This window comes from Panthera onca, chromosome E1 (assembly GCF_046562875.1).
Source record: "Panthera onca isolate mPanOnc1 chromosome E1, mPanOnc1 haplotype 2, whole genome shotgun sequence".
NCBI classification, from domain to species: Eukaryota; Metazoa; Chordata; class Mammalia; order Carnivora; family Felidae; genus Panthera; species Panthera onca.
The window spans coordinates 23,379,776-23,407,709 of record NC_138352.1 but is presented as its reverse complement, the minus strand read 5'-3'; the positions used below and the strand labels follow the sequence as shown (position 1 = coordinate 23,407,709).

Below are 27,934 nucleotides of genomic sequence, written 5' to 3'. Positions count from 1 at the left end.
CGTGGCCCGCGGATATCAACCAGTCAGGGCGCAGCGCTTCTGACCAATCAGGATGAGGCCCTTCCAGCCTATCAGGATGAGGCTTCCCCCCCCCCCTCCTCTTTATTAGCATATTGGAAGAAAGCGGGAACGTTGGTAAGCAGAGCGTGCTTTAGGCGCGGAGAGGCCAAGTTTATCCTAGGTTAGTCCTGGGTCTCCTTGGAGCTTTGGGCTGTAGCCCCAGTAAGGCCTCGCCTGTGCCTTTGATTTTTGGGTCTGACCTCGTTGCTATCGTTGTGGGGCCCTGGAACTGGACCCTGGCAACATAGGGAGGGAGGAAGGAAGAAAAAGGTCCTGGGAGCCATTAGGGTTTTGCTTACAGTTACCACGGATCCTGGCTGTTACAATAGCTCCTGTTCTTAGATAATTTATTAGGAATTTATTTAGGATATACTGTCTTTTCTTTTTTCTTTTTCAGTGGCTTGTACCCAAAAGATTACTGCCTGGAATATGTCAGACATTGAAACCAGATGTTAGAGGAGTAGCAGTTTGAGAGGCAGAGAGAGGGCTGTGCGCTCAGGATAAGAAAACATCCAGTGTCCGGGAGGTCATCCGCAGGGTTTTCCACAGCATTCCACGAGACAGACTGAGCCAGGATGGGAATTCTAGGTTCAATTTGCGAACCAGGGATGATTATCCAGAAAGTTCTCTAGAGCCCCAGAGCAAAGGTGGCCAAAAGTGCAGATGAAGCCTTGTCCACGCATGTTCGTAGCGCGGTTCAGGACAACAAAAGGCGGCAATGACCCAAGTGTCCATCACGGGAGGAATGAATAAACAAAATGCGATATATCCAAACAATGGAGTATTCTCCAGCCTTAAAGCGTGAAGTGCTTCTAGATGCTATGACTGGAAGAGCCTTGAAGACATTGCTAAGAAGTCAGATACAAAAGGCCCCTTATGATATGAACTATCCGGAATAGGTCTCCAGGCGCAGAGAGCAGGTAAGGGGCTTCCAGAGGACCAGGGAGAGGGTGATGAAGACTGGAAATGGGTGCAGGTTTCTGTTTGGTTTGGTGATAAAGTTCTGGAACTAGATAGTGTTGCTGGGTCGCACAACATTGTGGGTATACTTAATGTCACTAACTTGCACACTTTGAAAGGGTTAAGGGGGCGCCTGGGTGGCGCAGTCGGTTAAGCGTCCGACTTCAGCCAGGTCACGATCTCGCCGTCCGTGAGTTCGAGCCCCGCGTCAGGCTCTGGGCTGATGGCTCGGAGCCTGGAGCCTGTTTCCGATTCTGTGTCTCCCTCTCTCTCTGCCCCTCCCCCGTTCATGCTCTGTCTCTCTCTGTCCCAAAAATAAATAAAAAATGTTAAAAAAAAAAAAAAAAAAGAAAAAGAAAGGGTTAAGGAGGGGGGGAGGGAGCGCCTGGGTGGCTCAGTCGGCTGAGCATCCCACTTCAGCTCAGGTCATGATCTTGCAGTGTGAGTTCGAGCCCCGCGTGGGGTTCTGTGCTGACAGCTCAGAGTCGAGCCTGTTTCCGATTCTGCGTCTCTCTCTCTGCCGCTCCCCCACTCATGCTCTCTCTCTTGTCAAAAATAAAAGTAAACATTAAAAAAGTTTTTAAAGGGTTAAGATGATAAATTTTATGTGTCTCTCACCACAATTTTTTTTTGGGGGGAGGGGGTTGGTTTTGTTGAGTTTTGTTTTTTTTTTTTAATGTAAATTCAAGGTAGTCAACGTAGAGTGTAGTATTGGTTTCAGGAATAGAATTTAGTGATTCATCACTTATGTTTGACACCCAGTGCTCATCCCAACAAGTGCCCTCCTTAATGCCCACCCCCCATTTAGCCCATCGGTCTGACCCACCACCCCTCCTCCAGCAACCCTCAGTTCTCTGTATTTAAGTCTCTTGTGGTTTGTCTCCCTCTCTGTTCTTATCTTTGCTTCTCTTCTCCGTTCATCTGTTTCGTTTCTTAAATTTCACATGAGTGAAATCATATGATCTTTGTCTCTCTCTGACTTAAGTCACTTGGCGTATTACACTCTAGTTCTATCTACATTGCTGCAAATGGCAAGATTTCTTTCTTTTTGATGGCTGAGTAATGTTCCATTGTATATATATACCACATCTTTTTTATCCATTTATCAGTGAATGGACATTTGGGCTCTTTCCATAGTTGGACTATTGTCAATAGCCCCAATGTTTTTTAAATACTAAAAATAATAATAATAATAATAATAGAAAGGAGAACTAAAGTTAGCTATGGCTGAGCTGGAAAGCCCTCTGGAACATGTATGCTATCAGCAGAGGCCACGGTGAAGGGGAATTGGGCTCACCTGCTCTCTAGATAACCAGGCAAATCTATTTAGTGCTACAACTAGCCCTTGTTTAAGAAGGCAATCGACTGGGAGCACCTGGGTGGCTCAGTCGGTGGAGTGTCTGACTCTGGATTTTGGCTCAGGTCCTGATCCCAGGGTCGTAGGATCGAGTCCCTTGTTGGGTTCCAGGCTAAGCGTGGAGCCTGGTTAAGATTCTCTCACTCTTTCTCTCTCTAAAAAAAAATTTTAAAGTTACATCGTACTGGTGGAGGAGTGCGCTCTGAAAGAATCAGATTTGGGTTCAAATCTTCGCCCTGCCTTTTTTGTGGTATTTGACCTTTGGCAAGATACCCTCTCTTTTGGCCTCCGTTTCCTCATCTGTAAAAATGAGATAACATACTACCCACCAAGGGGCTTAGGTGATGAGTAGGTGAGATGAGGTGTATAAAATGCCTAGCATTACCAAAAAAAAAAATTTTTTTAAGGGTCTCAACTGAGGACAAGATGAATAAAATTTTCAAATCGGTAGTAGCCTTGAGAGACTGAATATACCAAGGGACAATGGCCAGAGTGTCTATAAAAATAGATCTCTGACCCACAACCTGCAGCACCCAGCCCAGAAAACCAGTGACCACCCCCAGGAAGTCAGCCTGCTCTATGTTGGACATGAAGGAAGTCAGACTATCTCTACAAACCATCCAGGAAGCCAAATGATAACTCCGGTCACAATCAGCCCCAAATGCCCAAGACTTGATTAATGACTGACAGCTTCCCTTTCTGCCACCTCTTCCAATTTAAGACCAAGAAAGAAAACCAAACGTGCTTCCCCAGCTAATCACTGAGGATGCCCTGCTCACCTCCAGCTTCTCTAGGCCAACAGCGTCCATCAGGGCACACCTGAGCCTTCCCCTTGGTCCCTCGTAAAGCTTCCCCCCCGCCCCCGCCTGCCTCTGGGTCTCCGCCAAAACATGGGTGCTGGAGGCTGACTTCCTTGCAAGAGCGAGCTCTGAATAAATGGTCTTTGCTTTACTCATTTGGTTGGTCCTCACTGCCGTGGTTAGCTTCACGTAGACGTGTGATGTTCTTAGATACCTGAAGGCCATCGGCGTCCTCGCCAGGGACCTCACCCCTCAGCCTCAATTTTATGAGTAAATCCTTATTTTCAGCACATTCCCCCACGCCTCCCCCCTCTTCAAAAGTAAAGGGTGGGTTTCCACCCCAAGTCCCACAGTGCCTTCTTGAGAATCCTCTAAAGTAAAAATAGAGAAGTTCAGAAAGCATGATGACTTTAACAATTAAGACAACAGGAGGGGATCTGCCTTTCTCTGACTTCTTTCACTTAGCATAATACTCTCTAGCTCCATCCGCACCGTTGCATGTGGTGAGATTTCATTCTTTTTTACAGCTGAGTAATATTCCATTGTGGGCGTGCATGAATGTATACCACTTTATCCATTCATCAGTCGATGGACGCGGGCTTTTCATAGTCTGGCTACTATAGATAATGCTGCTATAAACATCAGGGTGCATGCATCCCTTCAAATCAGTATTTTGTATTTTTTTTTTTTTTTTAGTTTATTTATTTTGAGAGAGAGAAACAGAGACAATGCAAGTGGGGAAGGCACAGAGAGAGAAGGAGAGAACAAGAGAGAGAATCCCAAGCAGGGTCTGCGCTCAAACTCCCGAGCCGTGAGATCATGACCTGAGCTGAAACCAAGAGTCGGGTGCTTAACTGACCGAGCCACCCAGGTGCCCCAGTATTTTTGTATTCTTTGGGTAGAATTGTACCTGGTAGTACAATTAATGCTGGGTCATAGGGTAGTTCTATTTTTGACTTTTTGAGGAATCTCCACGCTGTTTTCCAGAGTGGCTGCCCCAGTTTGCATTCCCACCAACGGTGCAAGAGGGTTCCCCTTTCTCCACATCCTCGCCAACATCTGTTGTTTTCTGAGTTGTTCATTTTAGCCATTCTGACAGGTGTGAGGTGGTATCTCATCATGGTTTTGATTTGTGTTTCCCTGATGATGAGTGGTGGTGAGCATCTTTTCATGTGTCTGTTAGCCCTCTGTATTTCCCCTTTGTAAAAAAGGTGTATTCATGTTTTTTGCCCATTTTTTAACTGGATCATTTGGGGTATTAAGTTTTAGAAGTTCTTTATATATTTTGAATACTCTTTATCAGACACTCATATGTGGAATTTAAGACACAAAACAGACAAACATAGGAGGAAAATAGAGAGGCAGACCAGAAAACACAGTCTTAACTATAGAGAACTATAGAAAACAGAGAAGGTGGAGGGGAGGTGGGCGGGGGAGGGGAATGAGCTAAATGGGTGATGGGCATTAGAGAGAGCACTTGTTGGGATGAGCACTGGGTGTTGTAAGTGATAAATCCCTAAATTCTACAGCTGAAACTAATATTACCCAGTATGTTAACCGTACTGGAATTTATATAAAATCTTGAAAAGGGGGGCAGGTAAACAAAAGAACAGGAAGGGAAAACCACGAGTTTCAACGAATTTCCAGAAGATGTAGGAGAGGTTTAAGAGTGTTGACAGGTGGACGTGGCAGCGAGGGGCAGCAGTGAGGGATTAGAAAGAAGGGGGGCTCCCTAAGTGGGGAAGGGTCATATAAAATGTGAAACCAGGAACCGGGGAGGGGGGTGGCGAGAGGTTCATGCTTGGAGGGTCTGTTGGCACCAGCAGGCCCCAAACCCCACATGCAGAGGGTCTTTGGGCAGCTCATATTTATCCCCTGGGCAAAACAAATCCTGAACATCTCTTTTTCTAAAGAAACCAAAAGTCCTTGTCAAAAATATTAAATGTAGTCGAAAGCGTCTTTAGAAACATCGGTGTTTAAAATTCCTTTAAGCACCCAAAATCTGCCTCCCTGCCCTGGCAGGGGATGCTAGAATAGCAAATCCCTCAAAAGGGGATTGGATTTTAAGCAAACCCATGTGCATTGTCAGAAATCAGCTCTGTGTGAGTTGGCCTGTTATCCCCAGTCTGGGTCTAAGCTGTTGCTACTTCAAATTCAGGCCAGTCCAGGTATCTGACACAATTTTATACATATATATATATGGATATAATTTGTTTAAGTTTATTTTGAGAGAGAGACAGCATGAGTGGGGGAGGGGCAGAGAGAAAGGGAGAGAGAGAATCCCCAGCAGGCTCCACACTGTCCGCGTGGAACCCAGTGCGGGGCTCGAACCCACGAAACCGTGAGACTGTGACCTGAGCCGAAACCAAGAGCTGGACGCTGCACCGACTGAGCCCCCCAGGCGCCCCGAGGCGTCTAGACACAATCGGGAGGCTGCCGGCCAGAAGTGGATTTTCATGAAGCCTCAGGAGGGTTCTAGGGAGAATTGAGGGGAATTGTGTCCAGGAGACCGTGTGACCCGGTGACAAGGACCTCCAGATCAGAGGACAGAAGTCACTGTGAGTACAGTTCAGTCACTGCTGTTTCCAGTCCGGACTCACGTCTTTAGAGAGAAACTGAAATGTTCAGGCTCTATTTTCACCGAAAACTCCCAACAACCCTGGTGTGGCAGTGGCCGTGGGATCCAGGGGAACCCACGGGGAGCACCCAGCCGAGGAAGCAGTGCTGGGAAGATGCAGAACAGCAGAAGGAAGCAAGCGTCTGGGGGATGTGTCCCGGTGCCTGGAGGAGCCCTGTGGATGAGCGCACCCTACAGACCCCCAGGAATAGCTTCCAATGCTACAGATGGGGGCAGAACCCAGCACACAGAGGTTATGGCTCAAACTATGTGACACGTGAAACAAAATGGAGTTGCTGACGTCAAGGAGTTTGAAAAGGGAGCCAGGAGGCCATTCAGGAGGTGGGTCTGATGGGTGTCTTCGCCAGGTGGAACCATGAACTTCTGAAACTGGGCCAAACCTGGAACATTCCAAGGACTCCACAGGACCATCTGCAGCTTGGTGCAGTGACAGACTTTGGCTTAGTGATCGTTTTAGCACCTGTTAACCAAGAAGGCCACTAGGCTGCAAAGTGACCGGAAGCATGCATTTGGGGTCCGAGGGAGTGCGGCCCAGGAGACCCAGGGAAACAGAACGCACGCTCCAGACGAGCAGGCTTACAGAGGCCAAAACCACAAGGTCGCAGAAGTTGTTTAGAAGGAATTGTGACCGGTGCTGACAGAGTTAAGCGGAGTATCTAATACACGATTGGCCGTTTAGCTAACGGGTGTGGTGTTCTCTCTACTTAGGCCCAAAGCAAAAGGATTTGTTCCAGGAGGTGGACCGGGTGCAACTGACAAGTTGCAGTTGACAAAAGGCCACGGCGTTCAAAAGCTGAAGCAGGAGACGTGCACGAGCCTCCTTCCTCAGTGTCCTCCCCCACCCTGTTCTGGATGGTTCTCCCGAGATGCTTAATGCACTTCGGAATCTTCCTTCACATAACCAATCGTGTTTAGCCAAGATTAGTCTTCTCCCACCAACCAATCAAAATTATCTGTGAACACGTAAACAGGCATTCCCTTTCGTTTATAAAAACCCTTCACTTGGGTCGCTGCCCAAATCTGTGCCCACCAGACACGTGCTTTTGCCTTGTTTCACTTCTGCCTCTTTTCTCCATCTGCCACTAAAGCAATCATCAATCGATACTGCATGTAAAGAACAAAGACGAAAAACCTGCCCAAGGCAATTTCCAGCAAAATTATCTATAATCAGGGCACCTGGGTGGCTCGGTAGGCAGAGCACGCGACTCTTGATCTCAGAGTTGTGAGTTCAAACCCCATGTTGGGTGTAGAGGTTAATTTTTTTTTTTAATTTTTTGGGGGCACCTGGGTGGCTCAGTCAGTTAAGTGGCCGACTTCGGCTCAAGTCATGATCTTGCAGTTTGTGAATTCAAGCCCCACATTGGTCTCTTTGCTGTCAGTGGAGCATGCTTCAGATTCTGTGTCTCCCTCTCTCTCTCTGCCACTCCCTGCCCGCCCCCCACCAGCTCGCTCTCTCAAAAATAAAAACATTAGGGGCGCCTGGGTGGCGCAGTCGGTTAAGCGTCCGACTTCAGCCAGGTCACGATCTCGCGGTCCGTGAGTTCGAGCCCCGCGTCAGGCTCTGGGCTGACAGCTCGGAGCCTGGAGCCTCTTTCCGATTCTGTGTCTCCTTCTCTCTCTGCCCCTCCCCCGTTCATGCTCTGTCTCTCTCTGTCCCAAAAATAAATAAAAAAACGTTGAAAAAAAAAAATAAATAAAAATAAAAACATTAAAATATTTTTTAAAAATTAAAAATTTCTTTTTAATCTTTAAAAAAATGTATAATCATGCAAAAAGAATTTTAATAGCCCCAAGGAGTTTTCTTGTTATTGAAGAGGTTAGTTCTGTTAAGAAGATAACTTTGAAGGGGCACCTGGCGGGCTCCGTGTGAAGCATGTAATTCTTGATCTCGGGGGTGTGAATTCGGGCCTCACGCGGAGTGTAGAGATTACTTAAAAATCTGTTGTTTTTTTTTAAGCTTCTATTTATTTCTTTTTGAGGGCGAGCGCAAACACGGGAGGGGCAGGGAGAGGGGTACAGAGGATCCGAAGTGGGCTCTGGGCAGGCAGCAGAGAGCCTGACGTGGGGCTAGAACTCATGAACTTGCGAGATCACAACCTGAGCTAAAGGCAGATGCTTAACCGACTGAGCCACCCAGATGCCCCCTAAAGGAACTTTGCAGAATTCAAGTCTGTGAACCCTGTAAATCTATTCCAAATACAAGAAAATGTTACATGCTTTTGCAAAATAAATATTTGCTGCTTGTTTGTTAATGATAAATAATCTTCATGCCTTCATTGCCTTCTCATCTCTATAACCCTCTCCTAAAGTGGGCAGTCAGGTGTCCTGGTGAAGAATCAGGATAAGAAGCCCATTTCTGCAGAGTGAACTTGGAGATTTCGTTGGTTTTTTGTTTGTTTGTTTGTTTGTTTGTTTTTGTCATCAGGGCCTCATTTGTAAAATGAAGGTAAAAATACTCCCTTCATCAAAGGGTTGCTAAGAGGAATAAATGAATTAGTACAAGGTAACACTTAGCTCTGGGTGCACCTAAATGGTCAATAAATGTTACCAGCATTCTTAGCATCAGAGAAGTCACCGCTGATAAGTAGTTTAGGGGTGATCCAGCCCCTTTATTTATTTTTTTAATGTTTATTTAATTTTGAGAGACAGAGCCAGAGCAGGAGTGTGGGCGGGGCAGAGAGAGAGATGGAGACACAGAATCCGAAGCAGGCTTCAGGCTCCGAGCTGTCAGCACAGAGCCTGGATATGGGGCTCGAACCTGCCCATCTCAAGATCATGACCCAAAGTGAAGTCAGAGGCTTAACTGACTGAGCCACCCAGGCGCCCCTCCAGCCCCTTTAACTACCAGCTGAGGAATCTAAATTTCAAAGAACTGTTCCCATCCAGAGCCTGGGCTTCCAATCAAGTTTGCTCTCCTACTAACTGAGACTCTTATTGAGGCAAGGTATGCAGGTAAACCAGAAAGCAAGAGTTGTTTACAAGTACTTTATTATTTTTTATTTAATCTCTACACCCAACATGGGGCTTGAACTCACGAGACCCCGAGGTCAAGAGTTGCGTGTTTAAAGGCTATCTTGAAAGAATTCCATGGTGATGGTTTAAAATGTTATTCTCTTAGGAAACAGGAGACAGACAAACCTCTTCATCTGGTCTGTGGGGAGCTGACTTAGAAACTAGAAGGGCAGGGGGTTTTATGTGGCCTCTGAAGGTTCTAAGCCCCCTGCAGGCCTGGGTTTCCCACAGCCTGAGAATCATCTCTTCTGACAGATAGTGCTGTTTCCTTTATGTTTGTTTATTTTTTTAATGTTTATTTTTGAGAGAGAGACAGACTCTAAGCAGGGGAGGAGCAGAGAGAAAGGGAGACAGAATGCAGAGCGGACTCCAGGCTCTGAGCTGTCAGCACAGAGCCCGATGTGGGGCTTGAACTCACAAATCACGAGATCATGACCTGAGCTGAAGTCGGACGCTTAACCGACTGAGCCACCCAGGTGCCCCTTTGTGTATATTTTTTTGAGAGAGAGGGAGACACAGAACCTGAAGCCGAATCCAGGCTCGGAGCTGTCAGCACAGAGCCCAACGCAGGGCTCAAACTCACCAACCTGGAGATCACATGTAACTGAGCCGAAGTCGTACTGCTTAACCGACTGAGCCACCCGGGTGCCCCAATAGTGCCATTTCCTGGAGACCCTGATTAAAGCACTGAAGAGCCTACCCGACATCACATGCCTCACCCAGAAGCTAAGTGAACACCTGTAATTTGTTAACAATAATTAATGTAACTACCTAAGTTTATAATTTACTCTTTTCAAAAATTAGAGCAAACCCCAGATTATGCTGGTATAAATACTGGTGGTTTTCTGCTGTGCTTTTTCCAGCTGGAGAAAAGGGGAAGCATTACAGCTAACCCGACAAGTTTCTTCCGTCCTTCCTTCAGTCCATCTGCCTGTCCGTCCATCCTTCCTCTCTTTCTTCCTTTTCTCTTTGCATCCTCTGTCCACATAGGAACAAGAGTGATCTTAAAATGTAAATCAGATTGGAACACTCCCGGGGGCGCCTGGGTGGCTCAGTCGGTTAAGCGGCTGACTTCGGCTCAGGTCATGATCTTGCGGTTCGTGAGTTCAAGCCCCGCGTCAGGCTCTGTGCTGATGGCTCAGAGCCTGGGGCCTGTTTCAGATTCTGTGTCTCCCTCTCTCTGACCCTCCCCCGTTCATGCTCTGTCTCTCTCTGTCTCAAAAATAAATTTAAAAAAAAGTTAAAAAAAAAACAGATTGGAACACTCCCTCTGTTTAAAATTCTGCAGCGGCTTCCCATTCACTTAGAATAACAGTTCTTTTTCTTTTCTTTTTTTTTTTTTTTTTTTTAAGTTTATTTATTTTGGGAGAGCAAGTGAACAGCGGTGGGGCAGAGAGAAAAAGGGAGAGAATCCCACCCAAGCTCCACACTGCCAGCACAAAGCCCCATGCGCGGTTCGAACCCACAAAGCCGTGAGATCCTGACCTGAGCTGAAACCAAGCATCAGACGCTTAACCAACTGAGCCACCCGGTTCCGCCCTTCACAATGGCCCTGCCTTTTGTGGCTCCCCTTTATCTACTCTCTCTCTCCAGTGGTATCCCTGCCCGCTGTCTACCCGCCCAGCAGGCTCAGCCCCACTGCTTGCTCACTTCCTGAACTCAGCTCCCTTTCCCACCTGTGGAGATAAACGAAGAACAATCAAATAAGAAGCAAAGGCTATTTATTCAGTGCTCACACTTGCAGACGGCTACTTGCTTTACATGAAGCTCTCTTTCTCCATCATTCAAGACTTGTTCTTTTTCATCTTTCTCATCTCAGACTACACGTTACCTTCTCAGACCTCCTCAGGCCACCCTATCCAAACTACACCCTTTATTTTACTCTCCTCCTTGTCCCCATACTGTTACCATTTTCTCTGTAAGACATGCCAACATTTGTAGTTCTGTCCGTTGTTTATTTTCTTGATATTTTACCCTGATTAGAATTGAAAATGTGCCAGATGATGGGACACCTGGGTGGCTCAGTCAGTTAAGCGGCCCACTTTGGCTCAGGTCATGATCTCACAGTTCATGGGTTCGAGCCCCGCCATTGGGCTCTGTGCTGACAGCTCAGAGCCTGGAGCCTCCTTCAGATTTTATGTCTCCCTCTCACTCTCTGCCCCTCCTCCACTTGTGCTCTGTCTCTCTCTCAAAAATAAACAAGTATTAAAACAAATTAAAAAACAAAAACAATAAAGTATGCCAGATCAGAAAATATGCCACCCCAACATATACCAATTTGGTATATGGATCAGGTTGAGCTGAAGGCAGTCTGAATCAACAGCTGTAGGAAGGGTTCCTACCTTCTTAAACGTAGTCCCTGTGGGGCCTGAGAAACTTACAAAACACATACTAACAGAAAATGTTATTAAACATTTGTTATTAAACACATAATGTTTATTAATATTTCCCTGCAGGAATTTACAGGAAACAAATTCAATGAAGTGGTTATGCTCAGGGACTCATACCCTTTTTTTTCCCCAACATTTTTTTATTTGTATTTATTATACTGGGTGATTGGTTTTTGTTTTTTTTTTTTTTAATGTTTATTTCTGAGAGAGAAGGGGTGCAGGTAGGGACAGAGAGAATGGGAGAAAGAGAATCCCAAGCCGGCTCCGTGGTGACAGTGCAGAGCCTGACTTGAGGCTCAAACTCACGAACGGTGAGATCATGCCCTGAGCCAAAATCAAGAGTTGGCTGCTTAACTGACTTAGCCACGTAGGGCGCCCCGGGTTGTTGGTTCTTGACGTGTCAACAGGAAATAAGATGCTTGATCATGTCCTGGTAAGATAGCTATGAGCCGAGCTGATAGTCCGAGTTGAAGGAGTTATATTGACGACGTTACCGAAACCCAAGTTGGGCTGTTCACCACTCAAAAGCCAATACTGGAGAGACGAGCCAAGTGTTAGTGGGAAAGGAAAAGTTGCAGCAACCTGGAGAGATGGCAAACTGATATCCAAACACTCTCTCTGAGGTTCTGAGTTAGGAGGTTTTTTCTTTTTAGTGTTTATTTTTGAGAGAGAGAGACAGAGAGGATTCGAAACGGGCTCCGCACTGACAGCAATAAGCCCGACACAGGGCTCGAACTCATGAACAGCGAGATCATGACCTGGGTCAACGTCGGACACTTAACTGAGCCACCCAGGCGCCCTAGGAGCAAGGTTTCTAAAGGGGAAATTCATGGTGGGAGGTCACATGCATATCAATGAAAGGGTCAGCGAAACTTAAAATTATTCAGGAGGAAAGTTGAACTTATGTATTGAGCAAACACATGTGTAACTTATACCCCGTGTTCACTTTGGGATGGAGACTGAACACCTGAACGAGGCAAAATCCAGTCCCTGATGTCAGGAGGCTCCCTTAGGAAAAGGAGGAAGGGGCCAAGTGCATGCTCCAAGAGCTGGTGTGATTTGGCTGGGGTCTTGAGCTCCTTATCTCTGTTAAGGAATGCAGAGCCCTGCTTTTTCACAGGCTGGAACCATGTCATTTGACCTTGAGTCCAGGCTTCTGCAGAGACAGCAGATTTGCTAGTGGGGTCTGAAAAGACCGCAATAGCTGATGAGGGAGAAACAGTTCTCTGACAAATAAGCTTTAATTTTTGTTAGCATTTATTTATTTTTGAGACAGAGACAGAGTGTGAGTGGGGGAGGGGCAGAGAGCGAGGGAGACAGAATCCGAAGCAGGCTCCAGGCCCTGAGCTGTTAGCACGGAGCCCAACGCAGGGTTCAAACTCATGATTTGTGAGATCATGACCTGAGCCGAAGTCAGACACTTAACTGAGCCACCCAGGCACCCCTAATAAATAAGCTTTAAGTGTTTTGCTAGTTTCAACTTCATTAACCCTAGGGGACCTGGTTTCAATTCCCCCTGAGTTATGATCATTCCTCAGTCTTGAGGAATGGGGATGATGACCAACCGCTCTGGCTCTTTCCTTATCTCCTCGTGTAAATTTTGGGTAAAGAGCCCTTCTTGCAAATCTTAGCTGTAAGCAAAATTCCTTTGATGATTAACATTCCTGTGTGCAGGGCTAAGCAGAAGTTTCTAACCTATAGGTCACAGTAGCAAGGGAAATGAAGCAATACCGAGTTAAACACACTGAGTTTCTTCCCTACTACATTATCAGCTAGCTAGCATTCGGGAGGAATAAGGCTTCGGGGATCTTTCACCAGGCTAAGAAGATGCATAGAGAGGGAGTTGGGGTGGTAACTTCTTCTTCTTTTTTTTTTTTTTTTAATGTTTATTTAATTTTGAGAGAGAGAGAGGGGCAGAGAGAGAGGGAGACACAGAATCTGAAGCAGGGTCCAGGCTCTGAGCTGTCAGCACAGAGCCTGAAGCAGGGCTCGAACCCTTGAACCATGAGATCATGACCTGAGCCGAAGTTGGATGCTCAACCAACTGAGCCACCCAGGTGCCCCTAGGATGGTACCTCTTACCATACTAGGAAACGGAGGAAAGGATGCCACTGACATCAGAATGACCGTCTCGAGGTACAAAAGGGCACCTGAGGTAAAGAGGTCCCCCTCTACAGCTCACATGCTCAGACTGCTAACATCCGGGTTTCAGATTTATCACTACTGTTGCTCAAAAGCTCACTGACTGAAATCATAACTGGTCCGGATTCCTCTTTATTCTTTTACTTGGGAAGCAAGGAATTGGCATGATTGGAGACGGAATATCTTCTGGGCAGTAAAGGGCTAGAAAATCTGATCCTGGACCTCCTCCGCGAGACTTCCCACTGGACCGTCCTTACCTGCTTTGATGTGTCCTCTTGCTAGGATACTGTTAGGCGTTCCATGGTGCCTCCCAAAATTCACGTGTTGAAATCTCAACTCCCAGTGCCTTGGAATGTGACCTAATTGGGAATAGGACCTTTATATAGGTACAGAAGTGAATATGAGACCGTCAGGTTGAGTCCTAATCCAAAACAACTTGTGTCCTCATAAGGGGAAATTTGGAAGCAGATATGCGCACGGGAAGAAGACCAGGGGTGCCTGGAGACAGAGACTGGGGTGATGCTTCTAAAATCCAGAGAACACCAAAGATTGCCAACCAACCACCAGAAGCTGTGACAGAAGCAAGGAATAGATTCATCCTCCTGGTGCTCGGAAGGAACCGGCCCCCCTGACACCTTGATCTTAAACTTCGAGCCTCCAGAACCGTGAGGCAACGAGACAGTCCCATTTCTGTTCTTCAAGGCTCCCGCTATGTGGCACTTTCCGACAGCAGCCCTAGCCCACCTAATACAGATACCGAAGCGTGGCCATGGGGTCTCTGAGCCACCAGAGCACAGCCTGGCACCTGGCGAATATCCGCAGAGGTTCTATGAATGAACGAATGAATCGCTGAATTAAGAATGGAGGCCCGGGGCGCCTGGGTGGCTCAGTCGGTTGAGCGTCCGACTTCAGCTCAGGTCGCGATCTCACGGTTCGTGAGTTTGAGCCCCGCGTCAGGCTCTGGGCTGATGGCTCAGAGCCTGGAGCCTGCTTCCAATTCTGTGTCTCCCTCTCTCTCTGCCCCTCCCCCGTTCATGCTCTGTCTCTCTCTGTCTCAAAAATAAATAAATGTTAAAAAAAAAAAAAAAGAATGGAGGCCCTTTTGTGACACACGCCACAGAATGCCTGTAAGTAATTTGTGGAGGATATATGATGTCGCCTCCTTTCCTTTGAGAGACGATCTCTTTCCTACCCACTGTGCTCCCAACAGGATGGCAGTTGTGGTACTCACTGCCCTCCCACAGGGACAACTGTGTGACCCAGGAGGGTCAGTCAGGGAACCACCGGCTCTAGGGATTCATTGAGAGCTGGGCCTGTGTCTCAATCTGAGCCAGACCGGTACCCGCTAAGATTTACTTCTCTGCTGGAGCTCAGCAAGAGGGTCTGGTTCTTGTCTTGAGGATCTTAATGTGGGAAAGACGGGCAGTCGGTAGCCACCCAATCCGTAGCCACAGCCATATCCACCCTAAGACTAGGCAATTGGCCAGTGCACACTGGGAAGCATTGTCCAGGGAGAGAGGGCAGGGGAGAGACGGAGGGAAGATGGATAGAACACTGGGGGCCTCTGGTCTTCGTGGGGCCCAGCCCAGGTCAGCCACTGCTTCCTGCTGGTAAAAGTCAACAAATCCCCTTTTCCGCTTAGACTAATTTACGTTCCTGTCACTTGCAGGCAAAAGTGAATCCTGGGAAATTCAATATCAGGGCTTTTAACAGCAACTGTTCAATAGGCTGTACCTATCTATGACTGTATCTCTCAGTACATCCCCTCAGAGAAACCCAGTTTACCTAGGCTGCTAACTTCTTTTCTTTCCTTCCAAGTATTTTCATTCCACCTGTGGTTCAAATGACACAGAAGCAACCCCTGGTCCGGTGCCTCATACTTTTTTCCTACCTTTACTGTCATTTAGCTAACTGTCATTCATGGAGATTCATGCAGATTTGTGGCTGGTGCTAAATGGTTCCAGAAAATGGAAGAAAACCCACTGCCACCCTTCTGTGCCATTCTTCCCATGGAATACCAGCACCTCTTCCAAATATTCATGGAAGAATATTGATTTGAAGATGTCCACATGTCTCAAAGTGGCCCTGTTCAAGGAGGACCCACCCACCCCCACCCAGGGCCATCTCAAGAGATAGGGTATGTTGGGGGCACCTGGGTGGCTCAGTTGTTAAGCGTCCGACTTCGGCCCAGGTCATGATCTTGCAGTTCATGGGTTCAAGCCCAGCATTGGGCTCTGTGCTGACAGCTCAGAGTCTGGAACCTGCTTCAGATTCTGTGTCCCTCTCTCTCTGCCCCTCCTCCCCTCAAGTTTTGTCTCCTCCCCCTCCCTCTCTCCTCCCCTCCCTCCCTCCCCCCCCCCCCCCTCAAAAATAAATAAACATTATGGGGCACTTGGGTGGCTCAGTTGGTTAAGCATCTGACTTCGGCTCATGTCATGATCTCCTGGTCCATGAGTTTGAGCCCCGCATTGGGCTCTGTGCTGACAGTTCAGAGCCTGGAGCCTGCTTCGGATTCTGTGTCTCCCTCTCTCTCTGCCCCTCCCCTGCTCATGCACTCTCTCTCTCTCTCTCAAAAATAAACATTAATTAAAAAAAAAAAAAAAAAAAACATTAAAAAAAGAGAGGGTATGTTGGTATTCTATGCCCCTATCTCCTGGTCGACCAGGGAAGTTCTTCTCAGAATTACTTTATATATTGGAATATAGTTACTTAATATGAAATGTATTATATTAAAAGAGACTGCTGCAAAAAAAAAAAATTGCTTAAGACCGTTTAGGACAGTAGATCCCAAGTAAATATTTATTGCATTAATAAACCAATGGTAGGCACTCAAGAACTGAGGTTGGCATCCCCAGCCCAACATCTGCCCATGCGCCAGCAGACCACTGTGGCAATAGGTGTGACACATGTAGGGATAGAGCAGAGGCTCTGCACGGTGGTGGCCCAGAGAATGGCGTGCCCAGCGAATCCCAGCTCTGCTAGGGACTAGTTATATGACCTGGGACAACTTAACGCGGGTATCTTGGCTTCCTCAGCTCTCAAATGTGGGATAGAAGTCGCGCCTCCTCGTGAGATCATTGTAAAAACACTGAACTCCTCTAAACATAGCAAGTGTTGGCGACAGTACCAGGCACACACAGAACCTGGGGGAAATCCAGAACGTCCAGGGAGGTGGTGGCCAGCCTCTCCTCCTCCACCAAAAGCCACCCCCCCCCCCCCCACACACACAGAATGTGCTGGAAGGAGGACAGTAAGACCAGGGCACTGGGAAAACCAGAGGGAATGTCCATCACATACACATCTGCGATTGTATAGTGTGGGACAGGGTGACTTATTCTTCTGCACACATTTTCCATTAAAAAAGGGGGGAGGGGGGAAAGAAAAAAAAGAAAGAAAGAAAGAAAAGCTCCGGCCCCATCCAGAGCATCTGTCCTCTGGGTTTTGTGCAGAGAATGGCTAGCAATGACTAATCTAATATCAGAGGTAGCTTGACAGCCAAGGACTTAATTTATGAAGTGTTTAGTACATTCCTGACAAAAATCGGCTCCAAAATATGGACGCGCGTTCATTCATACCTTATGGTTCCCAGCTGCAGGCCTGCAGCCCTAAACGCTGCTCCTTGAGAGGCTGGTGGAGGCTGTGAGTGGATTTCTAGGAACAGCTCTTTCTTCAGACGGGCCAGAGAGCAAGGCTCCTGCCATCGCCCAGGGCTCGGAAGAATGGGGGACACAGCAGCCCCCTGGCTGGGGCAGGAGGAAGCCTGAGGATTGGGTCTTGCCTCTGGGAAGGGGCTCTGAGGCTCACATTCTCTGGAATTCAGCAGCTGACAGTGGAGGGCAAGGGGTCCAGAGGTGATTTATTTCTTCCCCAGTTCGTAGATACAAATGCAAAGACTAGGAATTCACGGGGCGAATTTGTATAACAAAAGGTGTCAACTCTTTCGCCGGAAGGGGGGGGGGGGAGGAAAAAAAGGTCTGGAAGGCAATTTGGGATGGAGCCTTCTACCGGCTGGGGAAGGGGCAGATTTAGTGGGGAAACGCTAGCTTGAGTTTTACCCAAGTGAAAATAACCGTGGAGTGTCTGGGGAACGAATGAGTAGATGAATGGATCGTACAAGTTGCTCTTTGCAGGGAGAATGGAGTGCGAAAAGCGTACTCGCCTGGGTTCGGATGAGAATGTATGGATTGTAGGCTTGTGGGTGATGTGTCCCTGTTTCGTGACTTGGGTCAAATTATTTGCTTCCCTAAAGCTCTATTCCCTTCACTACAGAATAGAGCAGTGTATCCTTATGACATCAAAGGGTGGCTGCTGCTGAGCTCAAACAAGGTAATGTGTGTGGAAGCACACGGTCAAGAAGAAAGCCAAGTCCAACCACGAAGCGGGGGGGGGGGGGGGGATGGGATGCAGGAAAACGGCGCCATCCTCTGGCCGTGGGAAGTTCTGTGCCAGCTGATTGCAGAGACAGAAGGGCTCAGGGCACAGAAAACTGCAAACGCTGATCACTCCGGCCAGGGGAACTCAGGACATTCCCAAAGGCGGTGCCAGGTTCAAATAACGGTGGGCCCTAGACCGAGTTTAAGGAGATGTAAATGAATAGTTTTAATAATGAATGCAGTCTGGCACAGAGCAAGTGGGCATCTGAAGTATAAAAACTGCGGATAGATGGTGGAAAGTTTGTCAGGTTGTTATTAAATTCCCCCTTTGTTTTTTATCTAGGTGTTTTGAGGGTTTTGTTTTGTTTTGTTTTCCTGACTCCTGATGAAGTACTCTTGTGTCCTATTCCCCGCCCCTGCAGAGATCTTGGTGGTATTTGAGAATTTATGCAAGGATACAAAAAGCATTTAAAACAAGAAAGAAATGGGGCGCTTGGGTGGCTCAGTCGGTTAAGCATCTGACTTTGGCTCAGGTCATGATCTCACGGTTTGTGGGTTCGAGCCCCGTATCGGGCTCTGTGCTGACAGCTTGGAGCCTGGAGCCTGCTTCAGATTCTGTGTCTCCCTCTCTCTGTGCCCCTCTCTCGCTTGTGCTGTCTCTCAAAAATAAATAAAAATGTTTAAAGAAATTTTTTTAAAAGAACAGAAAAGAAAAAAGAAAGAAAATGTCTTAGTTTGGATTCCACCTACATAGAGCCTGAGACAAGGATTTGGGTGTAAGTTATCTGAGAGGTGATTCCAAGAGGCTCCATGAGGATGTGGGGGGAGTGTGACTGGGAAGGAAGAAAAGCCAAATACTTGATTGAGTGTGTGCTCATGGTGAGTAAGCAGGTCTCTATCCTCTTGGGGACCTTGGGGACCTTTTATAAGCTGTGCAAAAGGTCCCTCAGAATTGTCCCTTCAAGAGGCAAGAAGGCTGGGCTGCCTAGCCCCTAGAGCAATTTGTCCCTGCTTCAGTGACTGTCCTAAGAGTTCACTCCCTGGTGCTTCTGCTCAGCTGCGGCGCAGGCTAAGAACACTCCAGATAAAACCCAAAGGCAGACAGAGGTGTGGTTACTTGCAGAGCGGGTTCAGGTCTCTGGGCAGGGCGGCAACAGTCTATCACACAAAGAAAAGAATCTGGGGGGAATAGTCTTAAAGTATCAGTGGCCTGAAGAACCTTATACCAACAGCTGAGCCCATCTGCGATTTCAATGATTCTTCTCTAGAACGTGGAATTTTGAACTAGGAGCTGTGGTTTGAAATACCCAATAGGTGAGGCTTTCTCCACTTTCAGCCAAGGATATCCTGTATCAGAATCACCTGGAAAGTACCTATGAAGAAGCAATATTCCTGGGCCCGCCCCAGTCTTAACCCAAACAGGATCCTGGCTTGGCAGGGAAGAGGCCATAGAGATACCCCCCCAGTGGGGAAGGACTTACACCGTGTGAAGCAAACACCTGTGATTAGAGGCACTTCAGAGCCCGGAGCTCTTTGGGGTTAAAGTCCACCCTCCTGTTGAACGGGTGCTAAATAAATGCTTGGAGAATAAATGCATGAGTCCCTCTGCATTTTCTGTCTCATTCTCTCTTCCTCCTCCTCTCCCCACACTCTCTACCTCACCGCCCCCATTTCTATAGCATCCTGTTTTGGGACTCTCCCTTTCTCTCTCTTATTCTTTGTATGGCTCTACTATAGAATTTGATGATCAATTGGTGTGTTAGTCTCATTCAACGTAATTTTATCTTTCCTTAATTTACAAAGTATACAAGACATTTACAAAGACATTCACAAAGTACATAAGACATTTTATTTGTCTGGAACCAGTCTACTTTGGGGTCTTAGTTCCAGGAATGTTTTCTTTTTAATACATGAAATTCTCAATATATTTTCCCCCAGTCACTGGACATTAGTAGGAAAAAAACGTTTCTGATTCTGCTACTATGTGAACACATACACACACACACACACACACACACATCAAAATGTGTCAAGGGTAGCACCGATCTGGGTTTCAGGTTAAGAAACATGAACTCTTGGTCTACCAACCTGTTTTCGTTTTCGTCGTTCACTCCAATTTCACGTTTAACTGAAGATGATTAAGTCAAGAGATCAGATCGAAGGGATTTTTGTCCCAACCCAGAAGAAACTGATGTTGGTTTTAAATTATGGGGGAAGGCAGTGCGGTGGGGGCATACATGAGGATGAAGCTTTATTCCACATTACAAGCTTAATCTCCTCTGATAGGGACCCCGCACCACGAGGGGAGAATTATCCTTTACTCACGAGATACCGCTGGCCTGGAGTTTGATTTAAGAATGGAACATCATTTTAGGACCGTCTGTTTACAGCCCTTTTTACATAAAAGCCCATAAATTAAGAAGGAGGAAAAGAGGGATCCGGGTGGGGGCGCAAAGGGTGAGTCGCTATGTCTAAAAGGATCAAGGCCTGAGTCTTGGATGATTTACAGCTCGTAAAACAAGAAAAGAACAGAGCAGGGAGGGCTTCAGAAGCCTTGCGGCCCGAGGCCTGGGATGTGAGGCAGCTCAGAGTGAAACCAAGGGACTCTTCAGACTACACACGATTCTTCCAAGTCCATCCTCCTGTTCCAGGGCGAGATCAGCGGGTGCGCCTATTTTAGAGATGGGGAAAACTGAGGTTTGAGAAACTACCTGCCGGAGGTCTCCTTGGCATACGTTTACGGGCTAAATCTACAACTTAAAACCACCATTGCTTTAGCAGCTAGGTTATAAGAAGCGGTAAAAGGAACTCCTAGAAGCCGGGAGAGGAAGATGGGGGGCCCTGGGAGGTGATGTGGCCACTTTGAAAGGGGAGGTGAATTTCCCTGGAACAGCTGGAACACCCCGCCCGCCTTCCCCCACTCCCCCACCCAGGCTTCCTCCCCTCCATGCAGAGGTGGTGGTGGGAAGATGGGGAAGAGGAGTTTTCCTGGACATGCAGGCTTTATCTATTTATTTTTATTATTTTTTTTTAATGTTTATTTGAGAGAAGAGAGCCCAAGCAGGGAAGGGGCTGGGAGAGAGGAGGACAGAGGATCCGAAGCAGGCTACGTGCTGACAGCAGCCAGCCGGACGCGGGGCTGGAACTCACAACTGTGAGATCATGACCTGAGCCCAAGTCAGACGCTCAACCGACTGAGCCACCCGGGTTGCCCCTGGACAAGCAGGCTTTAAACGTCTATGACATGAGGCCAGAGAACAGGGGACAGACAGGTTCATGGCCTGAAGCTTGTGTCTTCTCAATGATCGGGGGAAAAGGAAGGGGCATTTTAGTGTCGGTGCAATTGCCCTCGTTTTAATGCCAGCCCTTATCTGCTCATTTCAGCCCTCAAAGCCCTCCCCCCCCCCCCCCCCCCCCCCCCGAGAACACACACCCATGCAAGCTCACACTCAGCCATTCACACATCCCGGACGCTTTTTTTTTTTAAGTTTATTTATTTGGAGAGAGAGACAGCGTGAGTAGGGGAGGGGCAGAGAGAGAACCCCAAGCAGGCTCTGCACATTCAGCACAGAGCCCAATGTGGGGCTCGAACTCACAGAACTGTGAAATCATGACCTGAGCCCGAACCGAGGGTCAGACGCTCAACCGACTAAGCCACCCAGGCGCCCCAACACTTCCAGGACATTTAAAAGAGGGAAGCGGGGAGACGTAAAATGGCAGTTCGCAACTGAGTGTGAGGCCACACTGCCCTCCACGACACTTTGTACAAAGTAGGAAAGGTCACCCTGGGCAGGATCCTGGCTTTGTGGGCGGTACTTTCCAGAGGCCTCTTCCTCTAGGTGAACACAGTCCATGGCAGAGAGCATCAGGTGTCAAGAATAGTGTGGGATGGGGGGCGCCTGGGTGGCTCAGTCAGTTGAGCATCCAACTCTCGATTTTGGCCCAGGACACCGTCCCAGGGTTGGAGGTTTGAGTCCTGTGTCGGGCTCCATGCTGGGTATGGGCCTGCTTGGGATTCTCTCTCTCTCTCTCTCAAATAAAAATTAAAAAAAAAAAAAAAAAAAAGAGAAGAATAGTGTGGGATGAATTTAACTCACTCCTCTGCCGGCACCTTATGCGATGTGACCTCACACCTTCATCTAAAGACTTGAGCATAATCCAGTTAACGTGGCCTTGTTCTCAACTTCTTTCTGTCTGTCTCCGTTTCCCAAAGGGCCTGGCTGTAACTTGGTCTGAGTATATCCTTGCCTAAAGGCAAGACCGCCCTTGAGCTGTCATTCTTAGCATGCCCTAGACCCTCGCCGCATGCAGCCGTTGTGGGGGGCGGGAGGGGGGGGCGGTGTACCACTAAGAGGGAGAGGGGGTTTTCTAACGTTGGAAAGGCATCCTATTTCTGTCTTGCTTCGCCGTGAAATCCTCCAGTGTTTCTCAGGGCTGGAAGTTAAGGTCCACACATGTACATGTGTGTCCACACTAATGGAGAAGTGAGTCATTTCCCTTCTTCGTTCAGCAAATCTGTACTGAATCCCTGATACGTAAGCCGTGGGTGGTGATAGGCACTGTGGAAGGAATCAAAGAGCACTTTATCTGTGACCCTAGAGCTGACCTCAGGCTTCGTGTGATCCTGGTATGCAGCGGGGAGAGTTCCCATATCCTAAACCCCAGGGCCCCGCCTTTCCTGGCATGAACCCCAAACTTGAAATCCAAGGAGTCCCCAGAGCCCCAAGATCCAGGACGGTGGTTCCCTAGGGCAGCTCTGGACTTGATGAAGACTTCTTTGCCAGCCCCCATTTCCCATCCCGTTAATAACATCCCTGGCATGAGGTCAAGGACCTGGGGGCAGGGTGGAGGAACCCCACAGCTGTGGGAGGATGTGGGAAGGTTTTCTATGAAGCATCAAAACCTTTCCCAAGCCAGAAATAACGCTGTTTTAGGGGCCTTTGCTCTGATGTGGTGACGTGGCTCCGCCTTAGGACAGGGAGAAGCTGTTATTTTCCCCCAAAATTAAATTTAGAGGCATCTCAGGAGCTTCATCCTTTCCCCCCACCTTGAGGAAAGCTGGGTTTTGTTCAGATCGAATACACGATGGGTAGGGACACCCACGGAGATGCCAGGAATGGTCCTGCTCCCGGTTCAGAAGCCACTTGGCAGGTGCTTCAGCTTCTGAATCACCTTGGGTTTCCTTGGTCCCTGCTCAGCAACCTGAGCCACTCGCCGCCTCCTACCAAGAATCTTGCAAACATTCCAACCCCAATGCTTCAGGAGTCTGTGATTGCCTAGTATTTGTGAAACCGACATAGGGTCTTTTGTGCCCACAAAGAGAAACAGACAGTGCCCTTGGCTCTACAATTCCTAGGCATTTATCCTAAAGAGAGAATCTAACACGTGTGCAAAGCTGTAGGTATAAGAATGTCCACCGCGGTGTTATTTATGGCAGCAAAGAATTGGAAAACCTCAGGACCCAGCAGTAAAAGGCTGGTTAACTCAGCATTTCCCAAAATGCGTTGTGTGATATGAATGGGTATGACTGGGCGCGGGGGAGAAGAAGAAGGTTTTGACATTCCCTGGTCACAAATTTTAAAGAAATAGCACCTTAAATAAAGAAAAAAAGTCACAAAGATTTCTCTAATGTGGATTTTCACTGGCCTTTTAGGCAGCATATATTAAGGATTCGATAAAATCTGGTAAATGGTTGAGCAGAAAATATTTATAGTCAGGGGGAAAAAGCTGTTTGCTTCATTTTTTTTTTTTTTTTTTTTTAAGTCATGGAACATTGTGCCTCTCAGTATGGTTTTCATTTATAGAACCTAAAAAGTAGAGGGTATATGTTTATTTCTGTTTTTATTTATTTCCAGCATTTTTTCCAGGAAAAGATTTGACGTGGGTGAGCAGGATTACACCGTAGAAAGTTCCTAGAGGTCCAGGGACCCTGCCTCAGGCACTCTTCAGATTCAGGACTCTAGGCCTGGAGAAGAGGTAAGCAGCAGAATATATTGTCTGTATCCCTGTCCAAAAGCCCCTTCTGTTTCCTATAAAAATGATCAGTTCAGAATGGAAATAAATGTATTTGTTTGGAATCCCAGATCTCAGAATCTTCAACCAGTGCCTACTGACGCTGCAACTTTTCACAGGCAGTACGTGCATCCTAACAAGACGAGGGATATTTATGTTATTTATGACTATAAGCCTTCTTTCCTAGGCTCTTCTCCAGAATCGTGTTCTTCTGGTGAGCCGGGTTGGACCACATGTGAGTTAGAAAGACCTCTTTGTGTTCCTAGCCCGAGACTTAAGTCTAAAAGTAAACATAATATATGGCAGAATCAAGAGTTTATAAACATCTTAACAGGCTGGAGCAAAAGACCCCAAGCAAAAAATGTTGTTGGCCACAGTAATGCCGGTTAACATTTATTGAGTGCTTTGGGTATACCAGCATCGTTCCAAGTGGCTTTGTGTGGATTGATTCATGATTCTTACACCAATGCCACCAGGTGAGCACCATAGTTATTCCCTATTTGACACCTCGGGAACACTAAAACAGAGAGGTGAACACACAACTGCACACAGCTGATGATAGAACTACGGGGCGCCTGTTGGCTCAGTGGGTTAAGCTTCCGACTTCAACTCAGGTCATAATCTCACCCTTCCTGAGTTCGAGCCCCACATCGGGCTCACTGCTGACAGTGCAGAGCCCGCTTCAGGTCCTTTGTCCTCCCTGTTTCTCTGCCCCTCCCCTGCTCACACACACACACATACACACACACATACTCTCTCTCTCTCTCAAAAATAAACATTTAAAAAAAATTAATGATAGAACTAAGATTTGCACCCGGCTCTCTGTCTGCAGAATCCATGCACTTACCGGGCGCATGATGCCATCTCTTAACTGGCTCTCGATTAATAATCTTAAAAAGCGTTTACTAGAAATGTTGTGAATTTATGGTACAAACTGATGAATCTTTATAAAGTGAACACACCTGAGTAGCTATCACCCAGTTCACAAAAGAGAACATTAGCTAGATAGAGTCTAGAAACCTGCCTGAGTATTGCTTTCTGATAATCCCTATTTTGACCATTATTGCCACAAATTACTTTCGCCTGTTTTTGAACTTTATGTATGTGGGATCATAAAGTATATGCTCTTTTTGGTCTGGCTTTCTTCCGCTCATGATCATATCTGTGAGGTTCATCCGTGTTTCTCTTCATTTCTGTCTCAAGGAGGCAAAATGTTCTTGTACAGCCCATGAGTCAAGAAGGATTTTTATATTTTTAAGGGCTGTAAAAGATTTATTTATTTTATTTTATTTTATTTTATTTTATTTTATTTTATTTTATTTTACTTTACTTTACTTTATTTTATTTTATTTTATTTTATTTTATTTTATTTTATTATTTTTAATGTTTATCTATTTTTGACAGAGAGAGAAAGACAGAACACAAGCAGGGGAGGGGCAGAGAGAGAGGGAGACACAGAATCCAAAGCAGGCTCCAGGCTCCGAGCTGTCAGCACAGAGCCCGATGCGGGGCTCAAGCCCACAAACCACGAGATCATGACCTGAACTGAAGTCAGACGCTTAACTGACTGAGCTACCCGGGCTCCCCTGGAAAAGATTTCTAAAGAATAATATTTGGTGATATGCAAATTATATGAAATTCATATTTCAGTGTTCATAAGTAAAGTTCTAGAAACATAGCCAGGCTCATTCATTTATGGATTGTCTGGACTTCCTTTTACACTGTAACAGCAGAGATAAGTACTTATGACAGAAACAATAAAGCCTAATATGTTTACTATCTGACCCTGTACAGAAAAAGTTTATCGAACTTTGCTGCAGAATGTTTGTGTCCCCCGAATTCCTATGTTGAAATCCTAATGCCCAGTGTGATGCTATTAGGAGGGGGGTGCCTTTGGGAAGTGATGAGGTCATGAGGATTGAGCCTTGTGATGGGATTAGTGCCTTTATAAAAGAGGACCCCTTAGAGCTCCCTCATCCTTCCCACCCTGTGAGGTTAGAGTGAAAATATAGACAACTAGGAAGTGAGCCCTCACCAAAGACCAAATCTTCTAGCCCCATGTTCCTGGACTCCCCAGCCTCCAGAACCATAATAAATGAAGTTCTGTCTATAAGCCACCTGTCTGTGGCATTTTGTTATAGCAGCCTGAGTGTACCAAGACACCTGCTATATAGTGTTGCAAGGTATGAATGAACGATCATTTATTATCTCTTCAAGCATTGAGAGGCATCTGGAGTGTTTCCAGTTGGGGGCTATAATAATCGGTGATGTCATGTACTACACTCTTGTACATGTCCTTTGATATATACATGTACACATTTCTATCGCTTTACCTAAATGTGGACATGCTAGGTAAGTGAATAGTTATATGTTCAATTTTATTAGGTACCATCAGTTTTCCAGAGTGAGTGCCCTAATCTACACTGTCATCAGTAATGTATGTGACAACTTTATTATAAATCAGGTGGTTTATAATCAGTCATGTGAATCTGTCTCTGAACACTCCATTCCATTTCATTGATCAATGTGCCTATCCTTACATTAGCAAACCACAGTCTTAATCACTATAACCTTTATAGTGTTGTAAAGTTTAAGGATCTCTATTCTTTTCCAACCTTGGCTGTTCTCAGGCCTTTGCATTTCCACAAAAACTTTAGAGTCAGCTTGTCAATTTCCACACAAATAAGACCTGCTGGGATTTTGGTGGGGGTTGCATTAACTATATAGATCAGTTTGGGGGCGCCTGAGTGGCTCAGTCAGTTAAGTGTCCAACTTCAGCCCAGATCCTGATCTCACAGTTCATGAGTTTGAGCTCAGCATCAGGCTCTCTGCTGTCAGTGTGGGGCCTACTTCGGATCCTCTGTCCCCCCCTCTCTCTGCACCTCCCCCCCCTTCTGAACCTACTCTTCCTCTGCACCTCCCCACTCATGCTGTCTGTCTCTCTCTCTCTCCTCTCTCAAAAATAAATTAAATAAAAAAATAATAAATAAATAAATAAATGTATAGATAGATCAGTTGGTTTCAAGAAAACAAGATATGGTAACTGCATTGAATCTTCCAATCCATGAACATGGTATTTCCTTCCACTTACTGTCAGTAATTGTGTGTAGACTTCAATGTAGAAATCTTGAATATTTTTCTTTGGGCATTCCTTAGGTATCTGATGTTTTGACAGTCCTTTGAGCCACATTTCTTCTTGAATTCTCCAAATTCCAGACCTCTCTGATCATCCCTATCTAGACCTTTTGCACCATAAATTAGTTTTGCCTGTTTTTGAACTTTTAATAAGTAACAGTATGGATGACCCTCACAGATAACAGTGGTGAGTAGAAGAAAGCCAGATCAAAAAGAACATATACTTTGTGTTTCCATTTATATAAAGTTCAAAGCAGCTCTCCTCACTGGCCCTTGACAACCTCTAGAACATCCTTCTCTACAACTTAGCAGTCCACCTCTTCTGAAATGTCCTCCTTGCTTTTCCCACCTTCTAGGATTCTTATTACATTTGGAATCCAGAAAAAAAAAAATTCCATCTTCTAGTTGAAATTGTCACAGACCTCTCCAATGCTTCAGTACTGCCCCATGACCCTCAACTAGTGGTACTTATTATTTGTGTTCCTTATTTACTAGTCAATGATTCTCTGCTATTTGGCCTCTCTTGGGAATAATTCACCACCCAACTTTTGATATTTTGTCTCCCCCAAAGTGCCCATTCACTGAAGATAAACATAAATTCTCTTTCCCTTTTAGTATTCTTTGAGTATCTCCAGAGTAATGCGTTCAGAAGGAACGTAACACTAGCTCCTTATTTGATTGAATCCTAAATTCATTTCCCTGTACATGGTTTCACTGGAGATTGATGCAAACCAGTTATTCATTTCCTATTCTTTCTGTAGTTGATTCGTGCATGATACACATAATAATTCATGGGTTTAGAATCGTTTAATGCTTTAAAGCTAAACTTTTCACTGAATTAAGAGAATCATATTTTTTGTTGTCTTCTTTCTTTCTTGTTGATGAAAGGCATAGGCAGCTAGTTTAAAAAGAGACTTTTAAAAAACTACTTTATCACTTAGCCTTTTTTTTTTTTTAGCTTCTAAAGTCCTGCTGAATGATGCCATGAAGTTATACAAGATGCAAATCCGTTATCCATAATTTTCAGTTGTTGACATGCAGGGCCCCCCTGTGTG

At 46.3% G+C, this 27,934-nt stretch overlaps 1 long non-coding RNA gene across 1 annotated transcript; it reads left to right on the top strand.

Annotated features, from left to right (window-relative positions):
• Positions 1–112: 112 nt before the first annotated feature.
• On the top strand, positions 113–27,934 carry LOC132688296 (uncharacterized). Its single transcript, XR_009614481.3, has 4 exons — positions 113–181; positions 458–980; positions 23,588–23,708; positions 27,838–27,934. It is a non-coding gene; the product is annotated as an uncharacterized LOC132688296 (long non-coding RNA).